The following is a 9,916-nucleotide window of genomic DNA, read 5'->3' on the forward strand; positions in this document are numbered from 1 at the left end:
TACATACGCTATTCTCTCGAAGAGGATCAAACACATTACCACTTGAATTGTTTGCCTGAAAAAACAAATGGCCTTGCTGTAACAAACATAAGGCAGAGTTAAGTGTTTGTTAACTTTTACCATGGAAGAAGATCACACTTTCCGCAGTGTAATAAGTCCCCAGGAGGCTGTCCACTCATTACAAATTTGCTTTTTTCTCTCATTACCTGAGATATCATTTAACATCTTGCTCGGTTGGAATTATTTGGTCCAATGCACCTTATGTTTCTATGAATGATGACGGTGTTAGTGAAAGACAAAAGCTCAGTTACAGCCAGAATATTTCCTTAAATGTGCGAAATGTTGCCCAAACTACAAATAGCCACTTAAAGTGACCCTATTTATCTCTGTTATTTTCCCCAAGCTCTTATTACTCTATTGTCTTTCATTATGATCAGACCATTTCCACAAAAGAGCCTCTCTTAATTCTTTTGTTATTTGTTTCTCTGACCTTGTTAACTTTTCTGATTTGATGTTATGTCTTATCTGCTATTTTAATTGGAGAGATAACGGACTGCCTGTACAAGAGACAACAAAGAAGCTTAATGTGTTGGCTAAAGAGTGTTTTGTTTTGTTTTGTTTTGTTTTGTTTGTGGGGGCATATTGGATTCTGTCATTCAAGCTCCACTGTAATGTATATTCAGGGAGCTAATTATGGTTTTAATGTACATACATTCATTTCCATATTCTGTTTGAAAGAACGCTTATTTCTCTACATTCATAATTGTTTTTTTAAGTTTTTTGTTGTATATTGTATTTATTTACATTTCAATTGTTATCCCCTTTCCAGATATTACATCTCCAAGCCCCCTTTCCCATACTGCCTCCTTTGCTTCTATGAGGGTTCGCCTCCACCCACTCAACCACTCACTCCCACCACCCTGCTCTGGCATTTCTGTACACTGGAGAATCAAGCTTTCACAGGACCAAGGGCTTCTCCTCACATTGATTTTCAACAAGGCCATTCTCTGCTACATATGCAGCTGGAGCCATGGGTTCCTCTATGTGTACTCTTTGGTTGTTGGTTTAGTTCCTGGGAGCTCTGAGGGGTCTAGTTGGTTGATATAGTTGTTCTTCCTATGTGGATGCAAACCCCTTCATCTCCTTCAGTCCTTTCCCTAACTCCCCCTTTGCATTCCCCATGCTCAGTCCAATGGTTAGCTGTGAGTATCTGCCTCTGTATTTGTCAGGCTCTGGCAGAGCCTCTCGGGAGACACCTATATCAGGCTACTGTCAGCAAGCACTTCATGGCATCGGCAATGGTGTCTCTATATGGGATGTATTCCCAAGTGGGGTAGTCTCTGGATGGCCTTTCCTTCAATCTCTGCTCCACACTTTGTCTCTGTTTTTCTTTCCATGAATATTTTGTTCCTACTTTTAAGAAGGACTGAAGCATCCAGACTTTGGTCCTCATTCTTCTTGAGCTTCATGTGGTCTCTGGATTTTATTTTGTGTTTTTCGAGTGTTTTGGTTAATATCCATTCATCAGTGAGTGCATACCATATGTATTCTTCTGTGACTGGATAACCTCACTCAGGATGATATTGTGTAGTTTCATCCATTTACCTAAAAATGTCAGGAAATCACTGTTTTTAACACCTGATAGTACTCCACTGTGCAAATGTACCATATTTTCTGTATCTATTCCTCTGTTGAAAGAAACCTGGGTTCTTTACAGGTTCTGATTATTATAAATAAGGCTGTTACAAACATAATGGATAATGTGTCCTCGTTATATGTTGGAGCATCTTTTGGGTATATGCCCAGGAATGGTATAACTAGGTCCTCAGGTAGTACTATGTCCAATTTTCAAAGGAACCACCAGATTGGTTTCTTTTTACATTGTATAAATCTTTGCTTTTTACTAATAATTGTTCATTAATAGTCAGATTTATTAGCTGTGTCAAGGTTCTGCCAGTACTTTACATGTATAATTCTTTTGAAAATCTCATTTAATATTGCAAGTATATTATTTTCCTAGGTCTTCTTTGAATTACATAGTTTCCTGTAAGAGCTAGTTTTGGATTCTGATTTGCCTAGCTTGCCACTACTTCTATACTTCTATTATTTCATTAACTTAGTTCCTCCTCGTCCTCCTCTTCCTCCTCCTCATTTTTCTTCTCCTCTTTCTCCTCCTCCTTCTCTTTCAACTTCTGCTATATGTAGACAATGTTAATTTTCTAGAATTCAAAGGCATGAAGGCAATCTAATATCACTTTAGATTTATAGGTCATAGTGCAAGAACTGTCTTTCCATGTGATAGCGATTTAAACCAATGTGGTGATGTAGCTATATCATGGTATCCTGGTATTTGATGAAACATTATTTATATGATTCTGTGAATATATTGTAAAAGTAGGATTAATATTTCAATCAACTAACTTATTTACTTTTACTTTGTACCCAGTCCAAACTTTCTTCTCCCAATCTTCCCACCTATCTCCCCTCCTCTCCTCTCACTCCTTACCCTCCACTCTTTGTGTGTGTGTGTGTGTGTGTGTGTGTGTGTGTGTGTGTGTGTCCCTCCCCTCCACTCTTACTCTGTTTTTTTTGAGCTTAGACAAGACAGCTCTGTGTGAGGTAATGGTCCCAAAGGCAGGAAGTCATGTGAGAAACAGCCTCTGCTTGCACTATTAGAGGTTCCACTAATAACATAATAGCAATAAGACCAAGCTATTCAACTATAATATATCGACAGATAGCTTAGGTCAGTGCCATACATATTCTTTGGTTGATTGCTCAATCTTTGTGAGTCCCTATGATTCCTGGTTAGTTGATTCTGGAGGTTTTCTCTGGAGTCTTTGACCCACCTGGCCCCTACAATCTTCTTTCTTTTCTTCCTCAAGGTTCTCTACCTAGAAGTTTTCTTAATAATTAATGAGAGAGAGACTAGCCCATTGTGGGTAATGTGATCCCTGGGCAGGTGGTCCTGAGTTCTACAAGCAAGCAGGCTGAGCAAGCCACTAGGAGCAAACCAGTAAGCAGCATGCCTTCCTGGCTTCTGCATCAGCTTCTAGTTCCAATTTCCTGTCCTGTTTGAGTTCTTCTCTTTATTCTTTGATGATAAACAGTGGTCTGGAAGAGAAAGCCAAATAAACCATTTTCTTTCTGGTTATAGGGTTTTGTCATAGGAATAGAAACCCCAAGGCTCTAGAGACATAAGAGGGTTTGGGGAAAGAGATAATAGAATGAGATTTATTGTATATGAAATATTGAAGCAAAAGATTACATATACAAAATAAAATATTAAAAGCCTACTAACCAGGAATAACAAGAAATTTGAAACATTTTAAAGGATTTTGAGGGTAAGACAGCAAAGAAAATTGCATTCAATGGGTTTAACAATATACAGATTGGGGGGTGACTTTCACTGTGTTTTGGACAGTAAGAGGAGTGGTATTGGAGACTAAAAAATAATTAGCACAGACATTTCAAAATGTTTTGTCAAATTTAGAGGAGAGTTGGATTGAGAATTTTTTTATATCTTCTTGAGGACCCAGAAAGACAACTACTCAAAACTTTAGTAATTTACCAAATGACACTGTTCGTATTTGCTTAATTATTACTTATGTGTGGGTTTTATTTTGACTGTGTATATTTTGAGTACAGATGTTCATGGAGGTCAGAAAAGGACATAAACTTCCCTTGAATTGGAGGTATGGGGCATTGTGAAAATCCTGGCTTTGGTACTTCAGCTTAACCAAAGGATATATGAAGATCCTTTCAGTTGGTGACATTTTATTAAGGAAATCCGCATTTATCTCGCACTGCAAGGAAAGGTCAGGATTGATTTGCCCCAATCTTTAGCAACTGACACAGTCTTAAAAAATAACAACGTACAAACAAACAGACACACAAAAACACAAATCATATTTTTAAGCTTGACATCTATGAAAATATCTGTTTACTATAGATATAATTAATTTATGAAGCAAACAGGAAATTGGAAATTTCTGATATATTTTTCAAACTCATTTGAAATCTGAATGCCATTTGAGCCAGTGTCAAGGATGCATGAAATTAAACTGGAAAACTTCATCTCTGAGAAATGCAAGTTTTCCTTACATAAAGAAGATAGAGGCTTGGTAAAAATTTAAATTAGCAAATATAAATAAAAACGGGTTCCCTACTCATAGAAATATATGACCCTGATATAAATGCTTTTCCCTTTCAATATACACTGGCGATTGGAGAGGTTGAGGCAAACTTTAAGTGTAAAAGAGAAGTGGAAAATCTCTAGTATAGAAAAGGTTCTCAAGGATTACATGTTTCTGAAAAGGGCCAAAGTCACACTTAAAGAAATGCTCAAAGTACTTATTTTTCAGGGAAACGTCTCATACCAGTCAGAATGGTAAGACCAAAAACTTAGGTCATGCTAGTGAGGATGTGGTGAAAGAAGAATATTTCTCCATTGCTAGTGGGATTGCAAACATGTACAACTACTCTGGAAAGTAATCTGGCAGTTTCCTAGAAAATTAGAAATATTTCTACCTGAACACCAAGCTGTACCACTCATGGGCATATATCCCAAAAAGACATGTGGTCCACTATGTTCATAGCAGCTTTATTCATAATAGCCAGAATCTGGAAGCAACCCAGATGTCCTTCAATAAAAGAATGGATACAGAAAAAAATGTTCTACATTTACACATTGGAATACTATTCTGCCATTAAAACCAAGGACTTTATGAATTTTGCAGGCAAATATTTGGAACTAGAAAATATCGTTCTGAGTGAGGTAACCCAGACCCAAAAGAACATGCATCATATGTATCCACTGATAAATGGATATGTGACAAAAATTTCAGAATACCCATAATACACCCCACAGACCCAAAGAAGTAAAACAAGAAGGCAGGCCCAACTGAGAATGTTTAAATTTCACTTAGAAGGGGGAACAAAAGAAGTCAGAGGAAGGGACCAACCTGGGTGGGTGAGAGGAGGGCTATGAGAATCGGAGGTAAGATCATGCATGGGGAAAGACAGAAGGGAATCCCAGAGGGCCAGGAGAATGAATTGAAATATGTAACTTCCAGAGATCAAAGAAAGGAGGATACTCTAGGAAGTCCCAGGACCCTCAGTGAGGTGATGGGGACACACAACCACCTACAAAACTTTTGAACCAAAATCCATCCTGTCTAAAAGAAATGCATGGACAAAAATAGGAAATAGGAACAGAAACTGAAGGAATAGCCAACCAGTGACTGTCCCATTTTGAGACACATCCCATGGGCAGGCACCAATTACTAAAACTATTAATGATGCTGAGTTGTACTTACAGACAGGATCCTAGCATAGTAACCTTCTGAGCGTCTCTACCCAGCTGTTGACTGAGACAGATGCAGACACACACAGACAAACATAGGAAGGAGGTCTGGGATCACTGTAGAAGAGTTAGGGGAAAGATTGAAGGCTCTCAAGTAGATGGTAACCCCACTGGAAGACTGACCATGTCAAGTAACCTGGACCCCTAGAGGCTCCCAGAGACTTATTCACCAGTCAAATTGCTGGTCCAAGGTCCCTGACACATCTTTAACGGAGGAATGACATATCTGGCTTCAGTGAGAGAGGAGTTGCCTAATCCAGCAGAGACTCGATGCACCAGAGTAGGAGGATACATGGGGAGGTCTGCCTTCTCAGAGGCGAAGAAGCTAGGGGAGAAGGAAGTCTGCAAGGGGGAGCAAGATTTGGCAGGCAATTAATTAACTTATTAACTATTTTTAAAAAGGTTTGAGGAATGCAGAATCGGAGGTGGTAGGATGCAACACTGATCAAGAGCTGTTCCAATTTAAGCCAGAACTCACATACGTGAAACCTCATATTAAAGAGTTTGTACTGACAAACAACAGAATCTGTTACAAAAGACATACTTTTCTTTGGTATTCTGAGGCAAGTCTGGTCTTACATTTAAAGTACCCTCTATTTCCAAACTGTTTCTGCTTTAAAGTCTATTTTAAATGCTTTCACTTAAAAACATTGCTAAGTATGTGATAGATATGTTAATTTGCTTAATTTAATTACTTTATTGTATATACATCTATCAAACTGTCGCATTATCTTCCACAAGTACAAACACTTTTAAGAATTGCATTCATAAAGCAAATGCAGTTAGTTAAGGAACCTGAGACGGTACAGCTGCCTCTCTATCACTTTAGTTGGGAAAATATACTTGTAGTAAACTTGTTATCACTAATTTTAGTGAATTAATATGATATTATTTCAATATGGGTGAAATTAGTTTATGATGATCTTTATTTTTCTCTATTCCATCCTAGCATTTCTATTAAAATCATTATTTAAAAATGTTATAAACAATTTTCTTTATTAAAATTGTGGAGAGATGATCATAGGACTTAGTTTGGATTGACATTTAAAATTCAATGTTTCTGTTCAATGATTATAAAATAAATATTTGACTGTAATTTTCTGGAATTTATAATTTCAAAAATCACCATCTTTCTATATTTTAATATGACTACCCATATATAATACATTTTAAATATAAAATTCTCACAATTTTGCTTTTGGCCATGAATTGGAGACTACTTGAAAGGTACTATATATATTGTATTCATTATCTTCAAGTTTTTAAAATATTGTTTGAAAACTGATAACAGTTTTGCAATTGCAAAAAGCAGTTGTCCTTTGTTTATATAGAGATACTTTAACATCTTTGAGATTCTCCAGGTTAAAATCTCTCCAAACTGTATCATGAATTTACCAATACAATTATGATGCAAAAAACAAGAAATTATTCACTAACAATGACATGTCATAAACTAATGCTTTGGCTATCTTTAAGGTGACTGACAATAAAATGTCTTTAATTTGTGGGAATAAACTTGATGTTTATGATGTTGATATAGAAGTTTAACTTTATTCTTTATTCAGTCTAAGGATTGGTGAAAGTGCAAAACCTTATAGATAAAAAGACTTGGAAATTCTGAGGACATTGATAAGTAGAAACAGGAATAGAATTGTGGACATATGTGTTCCTTAAGAGACCATCTTCGTTCCTAGTATTTATTATTATCTGTGAGTTAAATCGTGCATAAGAAAGTAAAGCATCAATAATGTCCGGAAGTATTTCTTGTCTAATGTCTGATTAGTGGCTTATAAGTCAAATATTTCCAGATTTCTGATAAAAAGCTAACTTAAGTGCTGATTACTATGACATCTCATGGCCCCAGTGAAGACTAACATTGACCTAATGCCTAGAATTATGTGGAATGAATTAAATGAAGGCCTTCAGAACTTGTCTGATGAATTTCATGTCATAAAACAGATTTTTCTAAAAAGGCAGGAAGAAACTAGGGAGCAAATGACAAATTACACACCATTAGAAGTATAGAAAAGACTTAAGCAAAATACAAATTATGGAGAACAAGGAAATTAGGTTGGTAGAAAATATTGTATTCTGTGTGGCTGTTAAGAAATAATGAGAAGTATACAGAGAAATGGTCCTAGAAACAGGAAATTAAATTGATTCTCTGCCAAAATCAGGCTAAATGGTATAAACTTATTCCATTTAAGAATAATCAAAATTGAAGTGATCATTGCTGAAATTGTATTTCTTTAGAACTGATATAAATGAAATAAGAACTGAACTTTTCAAGCACATCCAAGTAAAGACTAGTTCATTCTTTGAAAAATACAAAAAGGGCTTCTGTCGTGAGTGGCACACGCAGGGCAACTCGATTGCTCTGCGTGCGGAATCGACATCAAGAGATTTCGGAAGCATAATTTTTTGATACTTGGGCAGCTGGTGATCGTTGGTCCCGGCGCCTGCGCGCTTGTGAAAATAAAGGTTTTCTCTAAAAAAAAAAAGAAAAGAAAAATACATAGAGAAAAAAATTATTAAACAATTGGTATTCAGGGTTTTCACATATATTCTAAAGTTAAGTGTGAGAATGCAAATACATAATTTCAAAGGAAGTATATAAAATGTTCTCTGAATTATTCTAAGGAAAGTATTTTTTATCTTTAACTAACTGCAAGAAAGTATGGTCTTTGCAATTATATGAAGAATCAAATTTGAGTGTTAAGAAAAAGGATGAAATAAATAAGAATCTCGATGATGATGGTGATGTTGTGATGATAGAGTAGAGTAGAATAGAATAGAATAGAATAGAATAGAATAGAATAGAATAGAATAGAACTCACATTCGTGTTGAATCACAGAATAAAAATAAGATCATCAAAAATAGGTCAGTCTTTTATAAAAATGATAGAAAACCAAAACAAGCAATAAAAGAAAGTAATCAAAATTAAGACTCACAGATATTTCAAAGGTAGAGGATGACTTTGTAATATAAGAAATAGAGTTGTTTCTTAAGAAGAAATATAAAAGAAATAATCAAGTGTATTAAGAAATCAAGTATTAGACATCTATATTTGCAAAAATGAAAGGGTAAAAAAATCACAGACATACCTATTTAGGGATTGGTTTTAGGTCACAAATGTAAAGAAAATATTATCTGAACATGCAGGAAAACCTCACAATTGCCTTTATAACAGTGTCAATTCAACATCATAACCCATTTTGGTTGGAATAGAATAAAATGTAATGGATTCCAACATTACCTCATTTTATATATATATATATGTATTTATATATATATATGTATGTATATATATATGCATTTATATATATATATATATATGTGTGTGTGTGTGTGTGTGTGTGTGTGTGTGTGTGTGTGTGTGTGTGTGTGTGTTTGTGATAAGAATTTGTTTGGATTCCTTCCTCTCCTTCATTGACATATACTATGTTCTCTGGCTCATTCTCTTCCTTTACTCAAATAGTCCCACTCTTTCTCTCTTATACAAATGTATTTCTTTACCCTATTCCCTCCCCTGTATGTGAACACCTGTTATTTGTTTTGCATATTTCCAATAGATTATTTGGATTATTTCACATAGTCTAATTATTTCCTGTTACATGCAGAGGTTTTCTGCTAATGTCATAATTTTGCTTTTCTTCAGAGCTGCATAAAATTCCATTGTGCATTTGTACAACACATTCTGTATCCATTTAAATGCTGTTGGACATCAAGATTGTCTTCATTTCCTGACCTTTATGAAGTGTATAGCTAAGCATGCATACAGTATGTTGAGTTAGAATCATTTTGGTATATGTAACTAAGAGTACTAACTCTTTTAGTCAAATTGTCTTTTGAAAAATATGCCATCATCTCATCAGACATTTTTTAAAGTGACAAAATCAAAGGTCCATTACTAATAAAAAAATTTCACTAGCAGCACAATATAGTACTGACCAATATAAATTATAAATATAGTCACAAAAATTATAAATAAAATATGAGATAATGGAGTCTAGCAGTATATTGTTAAAGATTAATGTCCCATAACCCAGATGTTTTATTCCAGGAACTGAACAATGATTCTATTTAAGGAAATATACTTATAAAAAACACAACAGAAATGTGTCAAATAATAAATAATTTTGATACAAACAATGCAGAAAAGACAGGTGAAACACTCAAGATTTATTACTGCTAAGGGCAAAAATCTTGGAAATCTGAATATAGAAACCTTCCTTTATATGTTAGTGTGACTATATTAACAATTAACACACTGCAAACATGCTGTGGTAAAAAATAAAAAATAAAAAAAACAGGTGGAATGGTTCCCATGCTTACCCTGGCAGTTGCTCTCTGGCTAGTTTGGGCACCAGCAGGCCATTGAAACTAGTTTCAATTTATTTCAGCAGCTCCACGCGGCCCCCAAGTACTCTCTGTGCAGGCCATTCCAGTGCAGCACCTTATCCTTACTCACAGTTGCCTTGGTGGGTCACGGACATGCCAGTTTCATACTGAGACTGCTTATCTCGCGCTCTCTTATGGGGACTCAATTA

At 35.4% G+C, this 9,916-nt stretch overlaps 1 non-coding gene across 1 annotated transcript; it reads left to right on the forward strand.

Annotated features, from left to right (window-relative positions):
• Window positions 1–7,694: 7,694 nt before the first annotated feature.
• LOC120099466 (U11 spliceosomal RNA) lies at window positions 7,695–7,828 on the forward strand. Its single transcript, XR_005498640.1, has one exon. It is a non-coding gene; the product is annotated as a U11 spliceosomal RNA (small nuclear RNA).
• The last annotated feature ends 2,088 nt before the right edge of the window (window positions 7,829–9,916 follow it).

The sequence above is a fragment of the Rattus norvegicus genome, chromosome X (assembly GCF_036323735.1).
Source record: "Rattus norvegicus strain BN/NHsdMcwi chromosome X, GRCr8, whole genome shotgun sequence".
Taxonomy (NCBI): Eukaryota; Metazoa; Chordata; class Mammalia; order Rodentia; family Muridae; genus Rattus; species Rattus norvegicus.